Raw genomic sequence first — 24,612 nt, forward strand, 5'->3', positions numbered from 1 at the left:
AATGTTTAAGTAGTTTAAGTTACAACCTAACGTTAGTATCTGCAAACGTACACCGAAAGAGTGAGAATTACAAAGAAGTGACTATGAAAGTGGTCTTGAATTCCATTGGGAGGACATCAAACGCCTGCCGCCAAAGTTAAATAACACACAAAAAAAAAAAAAATGAAAAGAAAAGAAAAAAAAAAAAACTGCCACATTTATATATAAGTAGAACACGATTACACATAAGTACGCACATTCATATTTACAAATACAACTAAGCATACGTAATCATGTACGCACATTGTGTATAGAGTGTATTACACTTTGTTTTATTTGTAATCCTTTAGAAGTTTAACCCTTTACAACTAACAAAACACAAGTATTTCAAAAAAGTTATATTTCCGCCGTTTCGCTCTGTGTACACAGAATTAATCGCTTTAAGTCCCTTCACTTCTCTGTGCGGTCTTTGTTCCTCATTTTTAAGGTATTCAGCTGTGAAATATTTCTTTAAGTGTAATTATATGCAAAAGTTAATTACTTTACTTTATTTATACACCGAAATATTAATTAATATATATATATATATATATATATATATATGTATATTTTATTTAATTATTTTTTTTTTTTTTTTGAATTTATGACATTTTTTGTTGTTGCGTGAAATGTCAGTATCCTCTCAGGTTTCTTTTTTGCTTTCTATGTTTTCCTAATTATTGATTTCGTTTTATAAGGACTTTCTTTGGAATACATTAAAATTATATATGATGTATGTGGGCGGCAGTGGGTGGCTAAAGTAAATAGATATTCTATGAAATGTATGTTATCTGTACAGCATGCGTGCTTAAGTGTTTTGCAATAATTTCGCACATGTGCACTAATTCACCAGAAAAAATTTCATTAGTAAAAATTATAAAATTTCTCTGTAAATATATTAACAACTTTTGCAATATTTGATAAGAGTTTGGCTTAATGTTTTGCTAAATCATGAATTCTATGGTTGGTTAAATAAAAATTCGTAAGATCAGTTATATATATATTTTGCTTTTTTTTTTTTTTTTTGAAAGGAAGGAAGAAATATAGGAGAAAACAAAGAGAGAGGGAGAGACTGACCGAGAGATAGATAGATGGGAACGTAGATAAATATATAGATAGAACGGCATAAATATATAGAGATAGACAGAAAGAGAGAGAGAGAGAGAGAAGAAGAGTGTGATAGAAGGGGGCCGAGAGACGTGTGTGGCTAGTTTATTCCAGGCCTTGGCTCACTGCCACTGTGCCATTGGTATTAAGAATACGTCATGCATATCGAAATAACGTCAGACATGGGTCATTTTCTCATTTTTTATTATTAAATTTTTTTTTTTTTATTTATTTATTTATTGTATGGATTTAAAAGCCGCTGGATAACTTAGGTCATATGTCCGCTCGTATTAAAAACTCTGCCGCTTTTCAAATTTGAACGCTCGACCATTGAGTTTCTAGTCACGATCCTTTGTTTACTCAGCTGCTCATGTGGATAATTAAATTTTTTTATTTAAAAAATTTAAAAATGGTATTACCTTCGTTAGTAAATGTATTTTATGGATGTTGAGTTTGTTCAAGAATTAAAAAAATTTACGGAATTTCATTGCTTTTATTTCCATGTAACATAAATTGAAATTAAATGACTCGAGGAGACCGTATATTGATTCTTGGACGTATGTTAATCCTTTGGCCTTTTTAACCTTTCGGAAAGCTAAATAGCTGAATATCGTTTAAGCTACGTAACGTATAAATATCGCTTAAGAATTTTGCATTTACTTATTAACATCGTGAAGTTTTTCTGATACGTATTTCGACTAAATGTTCATTTGCATGCTTTATAAAGAACGCAAGTACGCAAAAAAGTGTAGCGAAGTATTTGATTTTTTCCGTGTTTATGGCAATGCTATTCGAAATTCTTGGCTTTTGTGAGAACATTTATGGACAAATGCTTTGTCATATATTTTCGTTAACGCATAAACATGTATGTAATAATGTACATGAAAACTGATAAATGAATGAATAAATAAACAAGTCAGCGAAGTGATCAATGGACGAATGCGTGGATGCATGTATAGACAAATCAATGCATAATCAAGGGGATGAACGAGTGCGCGGCCAAATGGACGGTCGGAGGGAATTCTAAATGATCGTGTAAAGGGACTACTGTATGTATGATCAATGTATGAACAGACGCACACATACATTGATACATACATATTTCTTAATGTTGATATTGAGATACATCAAATACGACAGTTTATATGGGAAACTAGGCTAACGAAAGTGAACAGTGTTAAATATGATTGTAACGATCTACCCGACCTTGCCTGTGATGGTTGCTGCAAATTGGGGAAAACAAATTTTCAATATTCAGTCTTTTGCAATCGTCAACCATCTTGGTGGGCTGAACCATGTAAATGGCTAAAGAAAAGCTAGTCTTATGAACTATCGATGACAGCTAAGTCCGCTCATTATCTAATGTTGCCGCTTGAAATGATGACGGTGAGCATTGCAGGCAAAAAAAATTATATTGGACTTGGGGAACAGTTTTACTTAGGTAAACTTTCGCATATAACGCTACTAAGCATTTTTATTCCAAATTTTGTTTCTCGTTGAAATTTCGCTCGCAGTTCGACCAATCTGAATAGGTAGGTATCTGTTAAATCCTATATTGATTAATCATATGTTCATCTTGGTTTATAAACTCTCTCTTTCTCTCTCTCTCTCTCTCTCTCTCTCTCTCTCTTACATATTTCCAATTATAAGAAATGGAAGGTAAAAGTTACAATACCAGCGGTCTTCGTTTTGATAAATAAAGCAATCCTTTGAGTATCCGCAATCGGGAATTATTACCGCAAGCTGAATTGATTCGAAAGCTTAAATAAGAAACTTATATATGAAATTTCACTGCATTCGATATCAATGCTTGTCTACTCGCATGCCTATAAATAAAGTGCTATTCAGTTTTGGCAATTGTCTAAATGTTTGTCATCAACATCTGTCAGTTTATACAATTTTTTGTTTTTTTTTTTCCTTTTCTCATAGTTTGTTGTGTCAATAATTCCGATACATTGCAAATGTATATATATATATATATATATATATATGTGCATACATAAACAAACATAAAAGACTATAAAAATGGCAACAGCAACAGCAACAACTTGCAACAGCAACTATATGTTAATCTTAAATGAATTTCTGTATATATTATGTTAAATATATGAATGCAGGGTTTATATGTATATTTATATGAATGCGTTTATGTTTGTCACCTCCTGTGCAGGTGTATTAAATAGAAAATTTTTAATAAAAAAGCTTTATTTCTGCAAGAAATACATAAATATATGTATATATATTTATATATATATATATATCTAAGTGTTTAAGTAATTGTTTGTGTCTGTTTATCTGTCTGTCTGTTGTGTTATATGTTTAGGTGTGCGTTTTGTAAACAGTTTGTTTTCATTTTCATTTTTCTTAAGCCAAAAAGCATATAAGTCACCGTTAGTTAGTTAACAACATTTAGATGTGTTTCCTTTACATACATATACAAGTACACACACACACATATATATATATATATATATATATATATATATCTTACTATTGTTGTTGTTGTTGACTTTAGACACGTTTGCGGCCGGTGCCGTTCTTATTGTTGTTCTTGTTATTATTATTATTATTGTGTCTTGTTGTTGTTGTTGTTTTAAATAAAAAATATAACCGTCATTTTCTTATCGATCGGTTAACTGACTGGTTGGTTGTCTGGTTGTTTGTTTGTTTGGTTGGTTGGTTGGTTAAGTTGTCTGGAAGTCTGGAGTATAAAAACACACAAACCTATACACATAAACAAACCTTCTCATATATAATAACATGAAAATAAAAGTTCTTTTTAAAAAACAACAAGAAAAAGAAAAAAAAAAAAAAAAAAAAAACAGAAAAACGAAACATTTTAAAGGTAACAAAATATACAGACAAGTGCACAAAAAATATTACTGAAACAAACATACATACATTTACTGCATTATGCAGGGATGTGCCTTATTTCTTTCTGTTTGTATTTGTATGTTGTATGCTATGCTTTGCATTTTATTATATATTTTTATTTACTTTATCCTTATATTTGTAAGTTTATGTTCATGTTCGCTCATTTGTTTGTTTGTTTGTTTGTTTGGTAGCTGATTCACTTCGTCTTCTTCTGTATATTCTTAGCCCCGTTATTTGTATAAAAGACTTCATATAGTAATTTTAGAGAGAGGCAGCAACGGCACGAGCTTAAAATACTAAAAAAAAAAAAAAAAAAAAAAAAAATAAAAAAATAAAAAAAATAAAATTAAAAAAAAATTAAATTGAAATTGTAACAAACGGTAGCAAGGACACTCGTTTTCGTCGTTGCGTTAGCATTGTCGATATGCTGCATACATTTATATATATATATATATATGTATGTGTGTACATAAACGTTATGCATAAGTTAATGTTAAAGTTTAGCTGCTTTCTAGCTGTTATCGCTATATGGCTTATACGTCAACTGCAGCTGACATACAATATCGCGCAGTCAGTCAAAGCCAGAGCGTGGCTTTCAATTTTTCTTTTTTATATATTCCGTTCTTTCCTTTCTTTTTAATAAATTTTTATATTTGTGTGTGGATAAGGATGTATGAATATGTAAACTGTTGTCGCTGTTGTCGTTGTTGCTCCTGTTGTTGATGTTGTTATTGTTTTTATTGCCGTTGTATTTATTTTATATTTTGAAATTATGGATGTAAACGGAGTTGTATGCCGGTGTTCGACGTCTCCTTTATTTAACGATGCATACCTTTCGCTTGTTCTTGCTGTCTCTGCGGTTGTTTGGTGTTATTTTCGCCAGCGTGTCTGATTGTTTACGTGCGTATGTGTTTCTATGTGCGCTTGTGTATGTGAATGTCTCTCTTTTTGTGTGTGTGTGTGTGTGTGTGTGTGTGTGTGGGTGTGTATGGCTATATTTGCAAAGAAAATTATGCACTATGAGAATTGTGCTGAAAGTTGTATAATTTTTTTATTTTTTTATTTTTTTTTTTTTACTTTCCTCTTTCTTTTGTTTTATTTTCTTTTTTTTATAGAAATCCTTAAGCACATACAGACATACTTTCAACTTATTCAAGATTGTATAAGCATAAGCGCGCGCGCACACACACACACACACACACACAAACACTGCCATAAACGCATATTTATACACATACACACGCATACTCGGAGGCAAATAAAATAGATTAAAAAGAATACTTTCGTTTTTATTTTAGAATTTTTATGCACAAACTCATCGTGAACAGGACTCGAAGAAGAAAGTGACGAGAAAAAAGGGGAAATAAGTAAAAACGAATAACTTTAAAATCAATTTTTTTATAAAATTTATAGAAAATCAATAAATCAACGAAATGAAATACCAGCTCTGTGGACAGGATTATATAGAATGCCTTTAGACCTTTAAGTAAGAAACAAGAAAGAAAAAAAATTATCTTAAGTTGAAAAGAATGCTATGGCACTGAACACATCAAAAAACGGATAGAAGCAGTGATTTTTTATTTTTGCTTTTATTTTTCCAAATCTTAATTAAAATAAATAGGATCCGAAGGTAAGGTTAGCTTTCTTGAAGTGAATTCAAATCATTTTTGGCTTAAAATCATTGAAGCGTACAACACGCGGGGACAACATATGTCGCCTCAATAATATTGACATCCTAACGGATCACAGTGTCTTCGATAATTTCGATAAATACTCAACGAAATCAATTATTGACTATCGCCGATTGAAGTAGAGAAGTAATAGATAGGCCACATCTTGTGCAGCAGAGATGCGCATCTAGACGCCTCAATCAAGTTAAAGTGCTTGAAACGATTTATTCATGTTAACCTCTTGCGCCGTTCTTATGGTCGCGTAACATATATTCACGCTTGCAATAAGCAAAATATCGTAACATTTTACGACAACAACAGCTTCTAGTGATTGAATGCTTTTGAAAATGTGTTCTAAAGTCGTTTAAAAAATCCGGATTCAAACGGGAGGTAATCGCCCAACTTATGCCAGTGAGAAAAACTTTATCATTCTCATCTTTTGGTGCAAGGCATATAAGTATTCAGAATGTTTTTTAAATCGAATCAAATTTTCTCAATAATTTTGGCCATTGTAGGCATGCATCGATTGAGAGTTTATATCCGAAATTTCACTATTGCTGTCGTTATCCGCTACTGAAGGAAGTCTTATCTGAAAGTTGAGGCGTAAATATTTTAAAAGCCCATAACATACCATATATTCTTGATAACTTTGAAATTCTGAATCGAATTATTTTTATTCGTGCCTCCGAGTCCTAAAAGCAAAAAAAAAAAAAAATAATAATAATAATGAAACGACCCTTCTTGTCAGATATGTTGCCGAGTCAATCAATTTCTTGGATCGAATTTAAAAATAAGGTTATAGCGTTTTCTACAGCACTCCGTTTGGCGGAGTTAGAAGCGGCCCGTTCCAAATCGGTTCTCAACACCGTGCGCTTTTGGGCCAAAACACGTCAATGCATCAAAAATTCTTCAAAATATCGCCAAAAATTGTCACCGGAAGGTTGACGGACTGGCAGACAAGATCGACCGTCTAATGTAATGAAAGACGCGTTGTTTATTTTCATATACAGCAAAACATTGTTCAATTCGGTTTCTAACCTTGGCATCGAGTTAAAACGAGATACTAAGTAGTTTTTTCAATTTTGAGAATATCTCGAAGTTAGGCTAAGACTGAGTAAGATGAATAAGATCGATTGCGAAGCAATATGTGTCGGACTGCGTGGAATGTGTGGTGGAAAAGATGAAGCCAAGTATCGTCTACCTATAATTTCGGCGAGTATGTCCATGCAAACGTCACAACAGTACGATAATTAAAGAAAACCTAACCGTATATGTATATATATAAGATATACAATTACGTTCTCTGTATCACTTAATAAAATTGAAAAGTTAACATAGCATAGTGGCTAAAATATTTACTTACTGATCGAATAGTTGATGTCCTCACCGTAGAAACTTGCGCGTTTCAAGGTCAAAAAAAGCGTTTGTACATTGCTGATCTGGTAAACATAATACCATCGATCAGCACAAGATAATCAAACAAACGAAAATTTCGAATTTGGGGGAAATGAATGCGTTCGGAATGTTACATAAAGCAAATCATTTTTTTTTTTTTTTTTTTTTTTGTTTTTAGTTAATGGTGTTATATTTAATAAAAAGTATGTAAGTGTATATCTGTCGAAGGAAAGAAAGTAGAGTTATAAAGTTTATCGATGACTAAGATCACCCATAGTGTGAGTTTAAGGAAAAATTATTTCTATAAATTAACTAAATTTCTCCTTAGTGTAAAGGTATTCTGGTATGAAACGTTAGAGCAGCCGCGTTCTTTAATGGGAAAAAAAATGTTTTTTTGCTTCATGTTAAGTCATTGCAGTCATACGTGGACATAAACCAATTTTCACAAGATTTTGAAAATTTAACTATACTGTACCAATAGTGCATTAAATGCATGGCTGCCGTACAAGCCGTAGTAAACTATGGTCATAAATGTGGCATACGCGGCACCTCATCGCTTTCAGGTTTAAGATTATTTGCTCAAGGCTTCTTTAAATGTTCGGTCAGGTAACGTTTGAAATACGGCAACATTTTCATTTCCTTTTCCAACGTTATGCAATAGTCTGTAATAGTCATATAAGCTTCTTTGCCATCCTTGTCGATGAAATCTGCTTTATCTCCATAGGGCAATAAAATCCGCTTCGTGATGTTATTGAATATAAGACCGACTGTCTCGTGGCTTACTTGCGACCAAACCTGTATTTACCGCTATCCACTCACAAGAAATATTAATAATAATAGTATTCCATCCAAAAAAAATATCTGACCAGCAACATCACCATTCTCACCACTTAAATTTCTGGACAACAGCCGGCCTTTGGCTTCAAAAAGTTTTGTTAATTATTTAAGCAAGCTTTCTATGTTACTGCTATAGTTTTTATTACGCTGACAAAACGTCTATGCCATAGTGGAATCATGCATTGATACCATCGAATTGTTCTTTCGGAGAAAAGCCGATTCAAGCGTGTATCATCATCATCATCATCGTTGACATCAATTAAAGGCTTTCTTCTATTAAGTCGAGTCATGCTCTAAAGTGTCTTTAATTTCGAGACGTGGTCCCACGGTCAGGCTTGAACTAGACAAGAGCGTTGGAACCGGCGATTTACTTACAAATTCTGAATCCAGTAATTATTCAACTGTAGGGCCGGCTGCTGCAAATTAGTTAAAGCATTATAGCTACCATGTCAGCAGCTGATTTGCATAAAACACTGGGTACTCGGTAATCACATTTCTTGATTTTCAAGCGCTTGCAGGTGAACACGCAAATATTTTATTTTTTATACCTACCAGCAAAGGATGTGTGTGTACACTGTAGTGTTGTTGTTGTTGTTCCATATTTCTTAACACGTAGAAATATGTGTGAACGTGATGGGATTTAATTTCATTCGTCTCACGGTCCCCCCATTTATTGACCAGTTATGGAAATGTTAATAAAATTCAAATCGAAAGCTAAAACTTGGCGTTCTTAGGTGTTCCAAATACCTATCAAATTTTGAAAATGCAAAACAATTTTACTTTTGGCATGAAAAGGCATATGATTCGCCCACAAAAGCCTATGGTGTGTGAGAGGCAAAACAGCGGGAAAACCAACTATGACTTGCAAGCTTGCAAGAAATATCGGGATGATACGAAATTCTCCGGCTAATTTGGGTCGTTCAAGCAAGTGAACGTGCTGCAAATCTAAATAATTTTTTCGAAGACATCAAAGCGTCGCCAGACGGCGTTAATAACTTTCCGATTACTTTGGTAATTGTTTATTTGATTTTTCTAATTTAACAAAGACTTTTTTTTATGAGGAAAAGTTGAGTTAAAATTCGAAATTTTTTCGAACAAAATTTTAAGATTGCGATTTGTTATAAATAATATAAAGATATTAACAATGGTTTCTCAAAATTAATGTTTGCTGACTTTCTAGCGTACGCAAGATCAAGTTTATTTCGTACGAAAATATCTTGATGGCTATGGTTTCCGTTACTTCATCAGTTAATAATCAAGTGACGGGTTCTTAACGAATTCATCATTAATTGTAACGAACTTTATGCTTACTTCGCAATGCGATTAAAAGTTTAGATAGCAGAGATATTAACGCTATGCTACAAATGGTCTTGAAAATTACGGAAATAACTTAAATGTAAGCACAACAAAAAAAAAAAAAAAAAAGCAAACACTTTTTATATTTTGTTAAAATGTGTTTTTTTTTTTTTTTTGTTCTTTGCTTTTCCTTGCGGTAAATAGCATGTCTATGTATGTGGCAATTTTATACTTTTACGCAAAAGCACACACGGAGAGATAGAGAAAGAGAGAGAGCGAGAGAGAGAGAGAGGGAGAGAGAGAGAGAGAGAGAGAGAAAGAGAAAGAGAAAGAAAAGTAAGTTTAACATAGCAAACAGGCAGTAAACGAAAGTTAAGAGCAAGTTTGAAATTAAAACTAAATGTTGTTTTTTGTTTTTATACTTCTTTCAGTTTTAGTTGTGAATAAAAGCTGTTTATTAACAGCAGTAGGGCTGCCATATGGTAATTATAGTTTTAAAGATAATAATAATGCTGATGATGATGACACTTTTGTTGGTGATGATAGTGATGTTGGCGACGTTTATAGATGTAATAGCGATAGTGGCGGCATTTTACTAACAGTTGTATGACAAACTTTCACTATGTTTTAATTAACAGTTTATCATAAGAAGACATACATACACACACACACACACATACAATTACACGCACTTACGCACACAAATAAACAATGTCAAGTTTATATATATATATATATATATATATATATATATGTATATATGTATATATCTATATATGTTTATATATATAAAAGTCAGGAAGTACGAAAATGTTTGGAATGTTCTCCTTGCTCTCAAACTTCTCCGTTGTTATTTCTCTCTCTCTCTCTCTCTCTCTCTCTATCTCTCATTTTATCTCTCTTTCTTTTTCTTGCTCTTCTTCTTTTTCTCTATATCCCTTTCTCTCTTTATTTATAGTAGAAACAATTTAAATTGCCTTAATGTCTGTCTGCTTAAGGTGTCTGTTAAGTTTTTATCTATTTTCAACGAACAACATACTGTTGACTGATTGTTTTGTTGTCTGTTGGCTGTCTGTCTTTCTGCAAATGTGCCTATGATTATTTTCTCTTTTGTTAAACGAGGGTGCACTGCGGCTTTATATATAATAAAGGATATGCGGTTTTCTCAATATATGAATACATATAGACAAATATATTTATATAAATGTGTGTGTGTGTGTGTAAGTGTATATTTATACGTCTACTTTAAAACTATTCTTAACGAATTCTTTTAAAATCTTTTTCTTCTCTTTTCTGTCTTATAACTAACAGTTGCCTTTAAGTTGTTTTTACGCTTCTATATATAAAGTTGTTAAGGGTTTTTATTATTATTGTTGCTGTTTTTGTTGCTATGATGGGTTTCCTACATGTTGCATGCTAATTAAGTTGTATGAATCTGTGTGTAAAGGAATGAGAGCAGTTACTGTATGTACATACATATATACTTGAATGCATATAAACAAAAACCCATATATATATATTTATATATACGTATATGTGTATATGTATGTGTATTTTGCAGTTTTTCCACTCTTTTCATACAAACTTTGTACGATTATTTTATTTATTTATATATATATATATATATATATATATATATATTTTTTTTTTTTTGCAAATTTTTGCAAAATAATCATCATCACTACACGAGTGTAAAGTTGTGCACTATTCTATCCATATAAGAAAGTGAAAGTTTTGAAGAAAAGTTTCTTAAGAGTTTTACTTCAAGAAGAGAAAATTAGAGGTATTCCGTCGGATCGTTTGATATATATGCACTTTTTGTTGTTTTTTGTTGTTGTTTTTTCCTTTCTTCTTTTTCTTATCTTCTTGACGAGTAAAATATTGAAAAGTTTCCTTTTATAGGATATATGGGTTATTTATGGTATTTATAAAAGTGAAAGCTTTACTTACTTTAAGGGTTGCTTACGAAAGAAATTAAAAAAAAGTAAAAAATAAATTTATTAAATGAAAAATGAGAAAACATAATCGAAAGGCAACGACGTGTTAATGCAAGTGAAGTTCTATAAGCCGCTAAATTTGAAAAAGTTATAAGTCTAGTTATTCATAAGTCGACCGATTAAAGAGATTTTGTATTTAAATTGATTTTAAAATGTTGGCATAAATGACAACAAAGGCATTTTCTTTAGCAGTAGGGTACAAAAAGTGACAGTGCGGCATGTAAATACAACATCTCTTGTTCTCTTGAATATTCTTTGATATAAAATTTTGATTTCTCCCATTTGATTGATCCCATTCATCATTCAATTCTACTACTTAAAGTCTACGATATTCCCGGTTGTGATAACATATACAGGGCTGGTCTTGCGATTGAATCCAAGTTACATAGCCTGACATAGCCTTAAAGGAGGAGAGATGAGTATCTTTGTGAAAAGATCGTTCTTGCATGTACAAGAAATTTAAATTTATATGAATTATGTAAATGTTCCATCCTTTCGGCACTTCCTAAAATATCGGATAAAAATAAGTTAAGGCCAACTAATTAACACTTTACATCGTATTGCGTATCAAAGTTCTTCCACAGATCTCTTCATAGCATAATATGAAAAATTGTACCTTAATTTTCTTACGAAATTTTTAGTATTGGAAGCGATCTGATAATTGTCCTGTTTATGGTTCAAATTGACCGCACTACGTTTTTATATGCTAGATCACAATTTCGTAGCACTTATATGAAATATTAAAAACTTCTTTTTTTTTTAATAAAGCTTTGCGATATCGAGCCACTTTAGTTCAGGCGTAGCGTAGATGCTTGGTTGGACGGACATCGTCCGCGGACAGACATGCTTAAATCGATTAAAAGTGGTCTATTTTCAGTCCGTCCGAGTATATCAACATTTGCTTAATGCAGTCACACCTCGTCCCTTATCACAATTGGTTTCAATACGAAAGTTTATGAACGGCACCCGGTTATATATGAATGAATGAATGATTGCATGAAAGTGAATGATTGTATAAGAAGCTTCGGCGTTTCTACGCTTTAATATGCCTGAAACGCATTGAATCTGTGTAGCAGGCAGATTTGATGGCCAGGAAATGGTAACAAAAATTTGCAATGACAATTAAAGGCTATGGATATCTACGATATATTTGTGCGAGACAGCAATAGGCAAAGATGCGGAAATGCTGATTCAGTCAAGTTTCCAAGTTTCGTGCATAACGTATTTGCAAGTGTGTCCAAACTATAAGTACTTAGGTGCTGTAAAGTGAACGAAAAAAGTTTGCTTATTCTCATTTCCTGGCAGTCGATATAAAAAGTTTTACTTAACAATTTCTTATGTGAAATTTTTTTGTTTTTTTTTTTTTTTTTCTCTTCGAACCAGTTTAAAACTGTTGCAGTTATTGTCTTTTAAAATATATCGATGGATTTTTTTTTTTTTTTTGCAATTTCATTCATTTATTTATTTATTTATTTTTTTTTTTTTTCTTTAAATTAGTAAATCATTTTTATGGCTGAGTGTAGGCGTTTACTAAACGGTAAAAAACACTAAAAAATTACCCTAAAAAATGCACGATTCATTTGTATTATTATTTAAAGAAATGAAGCAAAAAACCTTACCACACACATACTTTTCAAGCAAAAGGAAAAAAAAAAAAAAATAATAATAATAATAAAAACCCATATTAACTGCTATTTTATTACTAGGCATACAAATGCACAGGCTCACCGCCCCACAGCATTAATATTCATATGTAAAGTTGAAATATGAGTTTCATGTGTTATTTTTCTTTTCTTGCATTTCGTTTCTTGCAAATATAACTTTACACGCGCTGACCTCTGAACTCCTAAGATATGATACCACAAATGCAAATGTTGCTTGAAGGGGATAATGAAAGAGACAGAGAGAACAAGAGATACACATATATATATAGAAAGACAGAGAGAGCGAGAGAGAGGGAGAGAAAAAAAAAAGGAGAGAAAGACAGATGCAAAAAGACAAATGCAAATGATGAGAGAAAGAGGGAGAGAGTGAGAGAGTGAGAGAGAGTGAGCGAGAGAGAGAGAAAAGCAGTAACGTAAAGAGTTCGTAATTGATAATACAACTGTGGCTGCATTAAATACGTGCACGAAATTGTGTATTAACATTTAAAAGACAACTTATTGTCTATGTCCGTCCACTTTGTTGTCTATATGTTTGTTTATTCGTTTCAATTGAAAATTGTTGGTTTGTTAAGTTTTGTGTTTTTTTTATGTCTACTGCGTTAGACGGCAAAATATTTTTCGTGAGTCCAACTGTCATAACCACCTGTGAGTTGCTACATGTCAGCATATTTACCCACATGCAGAAATGTCGATTGCATACATATTGCACTTATGTGTGTATGCACTCGCGCGTTTGTGTGTGCAGTTTTCTTTTAATTTTTTAGTTCATTATATATATATATATAAATTTTTTTTTTTTTTTTCTATCATATAAAAGATAAGCTTGTCAAAATATACAGAAACAAAAAGCAAAATTCAAATGTTTTCAATAAATTGCAAAAAAATTTTAAATAACAAGAGTTGAGCATAATATCTGGTATAATAAACAAACCATATATACTAGATAGTTGGATAAGTTCTAATGCCTATATATGTATAATCAAAATTTTTGAAAATTATTTTAAATCATTGTTCGGTTCATTCATCCATTAGCTACGGCCTCGACCTTCGCGAGGGAAACAAGTCAAAAATTCATTTTGCGACATTCTTTAAAGATTTCGATACTAGCGACCTCTCAAGTAGTTTATGTGTGCTGTTAGAGAGAACATTAGTAAAGTGATCTGAAAATGTCAGTTTTGCTTATGGATTTGCTTATGGATGTCGAAAATTCAATGAAACATATATGTACCAATGATCAACATTTTTTTTTTGTAAATTCTTCCAAGACTATCACTGCCTTAACTAAGATAAACGAATGGACAAATACGCGAACGTATAATGCTCGCTTCAAAAACCGAGAATACATATAACATATCGCCCGAGTACCAATTTTTAAACGAAACATGTCCAAATTGCATAACATTCTTATCGTAAATTTATAAGTTACATCGCGTATAGTGACGCTACGTTTGTACTTTTCAAGACAATGGGAAAATCTGAACTTCGTATGTGGTAAAAATACCGTTCATGCAAATAAAGGTTTGGCAAGTTTCGTGCGAGTTCCGATCGAAACACAGGCAATGCTGAACGTTGCGGTCGGACGAATTCGTCAGTTACTCCAGAAAACAGAGACAATGCAAGTGGAGTTGCAAGAGATAGCTGAAACCTTGTTGATATCAGCCGACAGGGCGTGAGAATCGCACGACCATTTGGCCATGAGAACGCTGCGCTCGAAGTGGATGCAGAATTTGCTAAATTTCGACAAAAGCACTAACTAATAGGTTGGAGGGAAAGTTCTGGCATATTTTATTCATGTACTTTGCTTGATCTTCAACAGTTGCATGATGAATGCCTAACTCTTCTGCAATATCCCGATTGTCTTGAAAAGGGGCAAAGCATCATAGCATAGTGAAAATAGTGTAGCGTTTTTTATGTATTCGGATGACGAAATTGCAAAAAAAAAACCCTATCCAAAATGAAGAAGAAGACACACATTCTCCAGAGTCAGACCCGAGAAATTATTTGCTTATTGCAAGAGATTGCAAGAATGGCCGCCAGAAGGAGATATGGTTTCAGTGAAGAGCTGATTGCCGAGACTGAAGACTATTTTGAAGGCATAGCAATATCAGAGAAGAAGTGTTGAAAGGATTAATTTATGGTTATAAGAGATCATGTTAACGAATAAAGTAAAAATTTGCTTAAAAGTTCTTGTTTGTTTTATTTGTCATCCTATAAACTTATTGGGCGGTCTATAGCGTTTCTTGGATGGGAAGTAGAAAAACAATTGAATTGCATATATTGAAAGCTTCAATTGTGCGTTTTTGCTTACGAGTCGTATTGCTAAGTAAATGTTGTGAAGGATGTTAAAGCTTAACTAAGTCTCTGTAATGCGTAGAAATTCTTGTTATCGGGTAACGGGTTAGGAATTTTTTTATCAGCTCAATAATTACTAATAACTGTATCCTATTGCGATAGATTGATTAATAATTGATTTTCCTTTTTTTTCTTCTTCTTCTTCTTTTTTCATTCGCAGGACATTTCTCGACGAAGAAAGGATGATATCATCAAAATTCAAAATTTATTAAAAACGTTGGCAGCGTACATATATGTATGCATATATACAAATATATATTTATATGTATATATATATATATATATATACATATGTATTATAAATTACAAACTACTTGACAAAAAGTAATTTCCCCTTTTGACATTGCGACCATTTTTCAAAGATTTAAAATAAATTTAGCAAATATTGTGTTTTTCCCTTTATATAAAATTCTTTAGCGTTGTTGAAAATTTTAAAGTTATATAAATCAAAAAAGCAACAAAACAAAAAAAAAAAAAATTCAATTTTTTCGGTGATTTTGCGAAAACTCTGAGAGTTTTGTTCTCCTTCGCATCAAATATCCAGTAATATCCAGTAGAAAAAGGAAAAACATTACAGCAGAGGGCGACAGCTCAACGGCCAAAATAAATTAATATCTTATGGATTGCTGGACGGGTAACGCCCGACTGGCGCGTGTTTTAGTTTAAGGTAAGTTCTAATTATTTGTTAATTATTTTGAAAATGTTAGTGTATTTATACCCTACACCACTCATTACACAAGCGTATATTAAGTTCGTGCGAATGTTGCAGAAATAAATTCTGTTTGTCTGTCCGGCTGTCCGTCTTGTGTATTCGCAGTTTTTGAGATACTTTGACGAAATTTGGTACATCAACGTGTTTTGACCCGAACATGAATCCTATTAAAAATTGTTCCGATCGGTCCAATTTCCATATAATATTTCACTTTATTCTCCGAATAATTGCATTAAACGAAGTGGCGTAGGGTATTTAATGATGCGTTGTAGCCCACTGTATTGTTTCTATTTAATATTTAAGCAAGTACGCGATTATTATAATTGAAAATAACATACAATGTATAAAAAAGGGTGAGGAGTACGGTGAGAGAAGCAAAGCGAGAAAGAAAGAAATAAATAGTAAAAAAAAAAAGAGAATTAAAAAAGAGTGCGCGAAGTCTTTTAAGATCCACTATTTTGGGCGCATTTGATTTGCGTTATCGCTACGTTAACGTACGTTCGTGAGTAAAGATCATAGAGAAGAGCTTATTTCCTTCAAGCAGATCCTTGCTTATGAGTTGACTGACATGATTACAATTCACAATACCGATCATACGTTCTACTATTGCATATATAAAAAAAAAAAAAGGGAAAAGCAAATATGCTGTGACCTCCAGTTGGAATAGGTTAGGAATACCTATTTTGAAACGAGCTGCAGCGTCCGCTAAAAAATATAAATTTCTATATCATAAATGTTCTGGTTTGGGAATTACGCAACATATGGATGCACATATGTTGATACCAATATTATCGAATATTATTAAATATATTATTGAATTTATCTCTTCTATCGTTGAATCATTGAAGGATTGCGGTATATATTCATTTTGTCGAAACATTGCCAGCAACCAGAACGAAGTTTCAGAAATCTAATAAAATCATATTCTTGACTAGTCGCAAATTCTGAATTGCTTTAAGCATAGCCATCTGTCCGTCGGTGCATTTATGTTAGTCTGCCATAAGGATATTTTTGACAGCACAAATGACGTGAGAATTGTTCTAAGCAGGTTGATATTCGAAATGAGCTGAGAACATCTTTGTTTGCAAAAGCAAAAAAAAAAAAAAAAAAAATGAATTTTTTTGCTAATTATCTATGACTTTTAACAAATAAATTTAAAAAAAATTGTTCTTATCTGTGCTAATAATATATACATTGAATTTGTTAAAATAAACGTTCCAATTATGAAAGACAGACGGACGGACAATCGCTGATCAAGATTACATGTAAACATTTATAAGTCTCTTAAGGGATTGCACTGCACCACTCAAACAGCTTAAAATAGAGTCGTTTTTTTTTTAAAAATGTACTCGACAAAGGTAGTGAACATATTTTTCAATATTAAAAGCAAAAATTATTAAAGGCGTCTGCGAAGCGTTATGCAATCCGGGCAAATTTAAACCAAAAAATTTTTATTTGAAAAACAAATTTTTTTTGTTTTGTTTTTAATAAATTAATCCAGTGGTACAACAACTCGAGAATACTTTTTCAAAGTTTCAAGTGAATGGGATTAGAGTTCGAAAGGGAGAGAGTATTTGAAAAGAAGTATTATTAATTTATCTACTACTACTACTACTACTACTACTACTACTACTCCCTTCTACTTTATTTTGGTATATAATTTTCTTCGATCTTATTAAGACTTTGCACACTTCTTTTAAAAAGCATTGACTAATGATTGAACCCCCCATCAAATATTTATCTTAAGTTTTTTCACCCTACACAATTTATCAAATAGGGTATATTAAGTTTGTGCAGACGACACCGACGTTGTACCGATCGATTCAGAAAATGATTCTGAATCGATTTAAGTTTGTCTGTCCGTCAGATCGCCAATTCTGAGATATGATTTGATAGAGTTTGGTATACCGGCATGTTTTGCACCAAGGACAGACGCTATGAAAAACGCAGCGGATCGCATTACTCTTCGTGCAATACGGTGACGATCAGAAAGACGTTAGAAACGAGGAAGAGATAGGGAAACGGTAAATGTCGAACCCGCGAACAAAGACTTGATAGTCGCGATTCCCATCTACGCTACTCGTGCGGATGCTTGGTGGCGTAAGCTGTTTGATGGTGGGCCACGACCCACTATAACGTCATTACTTGTTTTATTAAAATAATTTTTCTTTTACCTGCAATTTATTAACTTTCATCTGCAATCTAAGGACTCTGTCGCTTTTGATGCATCTATGAAAGGTAAAATTGCATGCTTCACACTTTACGTGCTGCGAAATGAGAGAGAAAGTGAGGAAGAAATGTATAACTCTCACGACTAACGTCACAATTTTCGTTCAAAGCTTTTAATTGCTTGGCAAAAGACATCAGTTAGCCGATTAGAGCAATTAGGAATTAAGAGGCGGGACGTTACGATATTCCGGGATTTGGCACCGTCAGTCTGTCTCGAAACGTTTAGGGAAAATCTCCAAATTTTAAGGAAAAGTTTTCTTTCAGTTAATGAATCGTTTTCTCTATGCGGTTTAGAGCATTTATTAAACCAATAAAAAAAAAAAAAAAAAATTTTTTTTTATTAAATTTTGAATGGTGTTAGTCCTTAAAACGTGTTACAAGCCAAACAACGATCCTAGTTTATTTAGCTAATACAGTGCACTCTTGCACATCTTAAGGAATTTATCAAGTTGATATGATTGGCTTTTGTATAAAAAAAAAAGGGATAGCCTTTATCTCTTATATGCTTAGAGCAGCGAGTATCTAGGTTTCGGCGCAAAGCAAAATATAGAGCGGATTAAGGAATATAATAATATTGAGAGATTTTGATGCATTCTGATACTAACCGGCAACTAACCTTGGCGAGCGCGGAACAAATATTCGAGTTTCTCTCTTGTCAATGTATTTATTGAAAAACCATATAAACAAACATGAAAGTAACTAAAGGTCTCCTCTAAGCCGTACATAGTTTCGTTGTGCTTTTGTTTCTATTAAAAAAAAAAAAAAAAAAAAAATTTCTGGCTTTCAAGAGAATCTTAGATGCCTATTAACTTAAACAAATATGCAAAGGTATTTGTTTTTTTTTGTTTTTATAATTATGAACAAGTCATATTGCATTTTCACTTCACATTTTTCTCTTCAACTATTATACATATTCTCATCCTTGAAGGATACATTATTACGACATATTGAAAATGAGAGAAAAAAAGGAAGAAAGTTAAAGTTAAGTAAATGCTTAATAAGCTCAAGGCATTATCAAGAATATTCGAGATCACGTTGATTATTAAATTAGTTCTGCAGAGGTGAAGAAAAACTGATGAAAGTACGCGTAGGCAGCACACTAACCGATCGATTAATCGATTTGGTACATACAGGTAGACTTCTGGACGTTACAAGAGAAATGACAAAGTTATCACACCTTTGTCCTTTAGTAGTGCGTTTTGTCATGTATGTTAACGTTAATGTTATCATTAAGTTTTTTGCACAATACTGTATAATTAAGAGTTTTTTTTTTTTTTTTTTTTAATCAATAATTACTAATGCAAAAGAATATTTATTTTGAAAACAACTTTACTTGTAAGTAATTATTTTGACTAGATATAAAGGTGACCTTGAAAGACTTGTTAAGCTTTATAAAACTATATAAAAAATGACGCCATATTTACCGAGACTGACATTTTGAAATTGTAAACTTTGGTTTTTTTTTTTCACATACATACTGGTATCGTCAGAACGAGATATAAAGAGTTGAAGTATGTTGAACATTTGACGCACATACTTCCGGATCTTTAGAAACTGAACCACTCAATAGAAATTTTATTGTTGAACTCAACGTAAGAAAAAGATAATAATTATTGCATTGTGATAACTATAATGATCATCATTTGCAAATGTTTATACAATTATTTTTTTTTTATTTTTATTTTTTTTTAAGTTTTTTTCGTTTAAATAAACAGAATGAATGTGGGAAGAGAGAGGGTGAGTAAAGAGGTGAGGGAGAAAGAGAAAGGCAGATAGCGAGAGGGAAAACGGAGAGAGAAAGAGAGAAAGAGAAAGAGAGAGAGAGAGAGAGAGAGAGAACGAGAGAGAGGGAGAAAGAAAGAGAGAAAGAAGAGTACGTGGGAAATAGTAAGAGAGGGGGAAAAAAAAGGAGAGGAGAAGCATATTAACAGAATTTATATGTAAGAGGTTTGCGTATACAGCTGACAATCAAACCTAAACGCATTTCATATTCATATCCGCATTCGTGAAATATCTACACATGTACAGATGTATAAAGACAGCGTATAGAATGTATAGGTTTTTATACATATAGGTTTGTAGATATATGTTCTCTAATAACTAAAATGACAACAACAATAACAAAAGAAATATATACACACATATATATATGTGGACCATAAAGTAAAACAAGCTTTACATAGAGTATAAAATCATTCTATGGGTTAGTTGAATTTTATATATGTACGTGTGTATATGTAAATATATGAATAGATACGTACATATATTAATACACACACATCCAGGCATACGCACACAAAGTTATATATATATATATATATATATATATACATACAAGGGTACATATGCACATATAGATATATGCATGGGATCACATTTTATCAAGCGTCGTATATAGCTAAGCTTAAATTTAAATGCTATTCTCAAAATATGTATACGCAAATATATATACATATATATATATATATATATATATATGCGTGAATGTATATAAAAATTCTATATAGTATTTAATACTTGTTCTTTATGCGGAAAAAAAAAACATACACACACACACACAAAACAAATGACTGATCGAGTGACTGCCGGCCTGACTGTTTTCTATAGTTTGTTGTTTCACATACATGTGTTGTAGGTATTGTTGTTGCCGTTGTTGTTATGGTTCTATTGCGTTAACAGCTATATGATCATTTTGTTGTGATCGCATTGGCCTTGGCCTTGAATCAAATGTGATTTTTTTTTTTAATTTAAAATTTTCTCGCATTCTCTGTGTAAGGCATGCATTTTTTTTTTTTTTTTTTTTTCCTGCTGCAAATATTGTACAAATGTCAGTTTGTATATATTTTTCTTTCATACACTACTTATCGATCCAATATATACGAGTTTTAATATTTAATATATCATTTTTTTATTTACCTATTAGTTAGCGATGAAGAGTATAATAATTCAGACTTTCTGTTTGTAACAACTTGCTATGAACTTAACATTTTAAGCAAAAATATATCCGTATCTGTCAATTTATTTATTTATTGCCGTAATCGCTCTTCAGTAAGTCGTAACAATTTGAAATGGAAAGCTAAACTGTAGATTAATTGTTGTATTCTGAAAAACATCATAGAGATATATCACACTTGACTGGGAATATTCTTCTATGTGATTTACTGGACTTAACAATTCTTTTTTGCAATGAAACTGATATCGGAACGTTTTCTTATTACTATGTTTTCCGAATACCAAAATTAATACAAAAACAAAGTAACTGTAGTAACTTCAACAAGGCAACTACTTTTATGTTATTAGTAATCGAGCAAAACATCAGAATTTTACAAATCGTTATAATCACAATCGTAATTAATCAAAAACGCTTAGAGGAACTAATCGAAAATTTTGAAAAATAATTGCTATTAGCCGAGATAATATCTTAGATCGTGATCATGGCTGATCAAATTCTTCAATATTCAAATAATTAATTCTTTTAAGATTCACTATGCAAACAAATAGCACTTTAAGCAAAAGCTTACCTTCCAACACTTGAATGGGTAGGGGGTCGTTAGACGTTTTTCAAAACTCAAAAAGCGATCGTTTAAGAATGTGATCTATGTAGGTCTCGAAAAGGCATTTGATGCTTGAAGTTCGATATAAATACTTTGTAGGACTAATTACGAGGGGAAAAAACTCGCAATATCTCTCTCTATCTCTCTCTCTCTCTATATATATATATATATATGTTTGTGGTTTTGCTTAAGGTAACGGATCGGTAATTAACACTCGATCGATGGCGAGGATATAGTCTTCTTTCATTTATTATCGGGTCGAGGTACTAGATGGATTAGATGCTTTTATCTATTTATTTATTTTTTTATTTATTGATTTTTTTTTGTTTGATCTAAATATGTATACATAATCTGTTTCGGTTAGTTGTTCTTTTTCTTTTTACGCTTTTGCGTTATTTCCTCTTTGTGTGTGCGACAATGTGTTTCGCATTTTTTCGTAAGTGATTTTTATTTTCAATTTTTTTGCTCTTTTTCTTTTTCTTATTTTTTTTTTTTACAAAATTTAGGAAGCGCCAAATATAAATTTCTTTAATGTGCGAATCTTACGTCATTTATTATTATTATTATTTTTGTTTATACGGTCGGGGGTAATTAACAAAACTCATAAATGCATCGTTAAAGAATTGGATATGATGCGTGGCAATGATGGGGAATAATAAATAGATACTGAATTGATTCTATTCGATCGTAAGGTTTGTTCGATAATTGTTAAGCAGATTTCGGACCGTTGTAAAGCGACTTTTGTCCGATAGTATGGAAGGGTATTATCATTATAAAATAATTATATTGTACTATTTAATAGGGTAGTGGCAACTAAGCAATTATATCACGCGAGCAGCTAGCTATTCAAAAACACATACCTACTACACATACATAGGTATAAACATACTAAGGCAAATCTGAAAGATTTGGGGACCGAGATGCAAAAGCATAACGTGGGCATTCATTAGAGCCAAAAGCACGACCCATAAGTATGCCTGCCTTCTCCGCGGATTAATTTTAATTTTGACCAATTTCCTATTGATACTTAAAATAGACTTCTGTCGAGTCCATTACGCTTATGTATTATTCTTATTTAATGGGATTATTGTCGCCTTGATTTAATTACATTTAATATGCCTTGTATGTAAAGTCTAAGACTGCAGCCTTTATAGACAAGATTAATGTGAAAAATTCGACCAGAGTTCCTAACGTATAATAGTTCATATAATAGTGTGCCCAAAAGTAAGAACAATATTTAAGTGAAATTGCGCGAGTATGTCGAATACCAAAACTAGTTTTTTTTCTAATTGGTGACAGACGTCTGTGTCAAATTTGACATCATAAACTCCATTATGGTTTTTTTAGTTGCGTCGGGTCTGATACGACGCAGCAAGTATTTTTTCCGATTTGTCGAGCAAAGAATCGATCAATCGAGCGAAAATCGTGCAAATGAAGGGCACATCGCGCAAAAGTCACTCAAAAATCAAGATGATCTTAAAAGTTTCCTGTTGACAGTGTCATGTGTCGTTTGCGTGAAACTATTCGCAAAATATATTTTAGCCGAAATAGATTTTAAAAAGAAAAAACGAAATTGGTCATACTTTTTGGGCACAGTAGTCAACGCTTCTGATGCGCTATTTCTTTTATATGCTTGCAACAATTTAGTTAGAGAGAAAATTATCGCAAAGAGTTTCTTCTCATAAAATAAGCTTTGCTTATTATTATATTTGCTTATTATTCAGAGAAGAATCAGAGAAAGCTCTCGCTTACTTGGCAGGTGTCCCGAACTCGGGACCATTTGCGGCGAAAAACTGAGGCCTATATTGGGTTGACAAAGTCCAATTGTTTACTATTTCAAAGATGGCCCAAAGGTAGATACGACAAACTTGATTACGGAGCCGTAATGCCGCCGTCATTAATCCAAGAGATTGCATCACTACACTATGAGTTGCCTTGGCTTTCAAGAAATTTTTCGAGAAATTTTCTGCTGAATCTTAGAAAAGAATAACTTATAATTTTCTTTATATTTATGCAATTATATTTTTTATTTTTTATTTTTTTTTTTTTGCGTACACTGTGAACTGAAAAAAAGAAAACATTTTAATTTTTTTCCTTTAAACAACAAGCATTAAATAAAAATCAAATTGTATATAGTATAATGTTAAGAAACGGTAGTTTGATGTCTTCAAGTTTTTTTTTTCCCATTATTTATGCTCTATAGTCGTCCAACTTGATTTAATGAAATGTTTCAATTATCTGCGTAGATTGCACGATTTTTCTTTATGCGTAACAATGTAATATGTATTGTTTGTGTATGTGTTTGTGTGTGTGTGCTTGCACATATCCATGTGGGTTTTTATTATATATATATATATATATAAATATAAATAAATGTTATAAGTAACAATTTCATATATTATTATTATAAATTTATGCACAACAATGTGCCGACTAACGCCTAACTGTTTTTAATAATGTTGTTGTTGTTGTTTTTATTTATATTTTTTTCCACTAGTGTTACGTCGCTTATTGTGAGAAATTTATTATTATTGCGTATTATTGTATTTAATTTTTTTCTTCTACCATTATTAATATAATATTTGTTGTTATTTTCTTATTGATGTTGTTGTTTTTTCTTGTTTTGTTTTTGTTGTTGCATATTTTAAAAATTTCATCCTATCACTATCACTTACTGACTTGATTTTGCATAGCTAATGTAAATGTAGCTTGTTTTTTCTACTTCTTTTCTAGCTGTTGCTGTTATTGTTATTATTATTATTATAATTATTTTTGTTGTTATTGTTGTTGTTGTTGTTGTTATTATTCTTGCGCTGTTCAATTTTCATTAAATGTCATATACACTTGATAGATAAACATACCTAAATGCATATGCGAAAAAGCACACACACACACACACACACACAC

The 24,612-nt window shown here is 31.9% G+C and overlaps 1 protein-coding gene across 2 annotated transcripts in view; it reads left to right on the plus strand.

Moving 5' to 3' along the window:
• Nucleotides 1–15,640: 15,640 nt before the first annotated feature.
• LOC119642658 (serine-rich adhesin for platelets) overlaps nt 15,641–24,612 on the plus strand; it is a 327,583-nt gene continuing 318,611 nt past the window's right edge. For both annotated transcript variants that reach the window (XM_038041894.1, XM_038041910.1), the window contains exon 1: nt 15,641–15,877. The gene's annotated coding sequence lies outside the window, so the exon portion shown is untranslated. The remainder of the gene's footprint in view (nt 15,878–24,612) is intronic.

The sequence above is a fragment of the Glossina fuscipes genome, unplaced genomic scaffold (assembly GCF_014805625.2).
Source record: "Glossina fuscipes isolate IAEA_lab_2018 unplaced genomic scaffold, Yale_Gfus_2 0, whole genome shotgun sequence".
In the NCBI taxonomy this organism is placed as follows: Eukaryota; Metazoa; Arthropoda; class Insecta; order Diptera; family Glossinidae; genus Glossina; species Glossina fuscipes.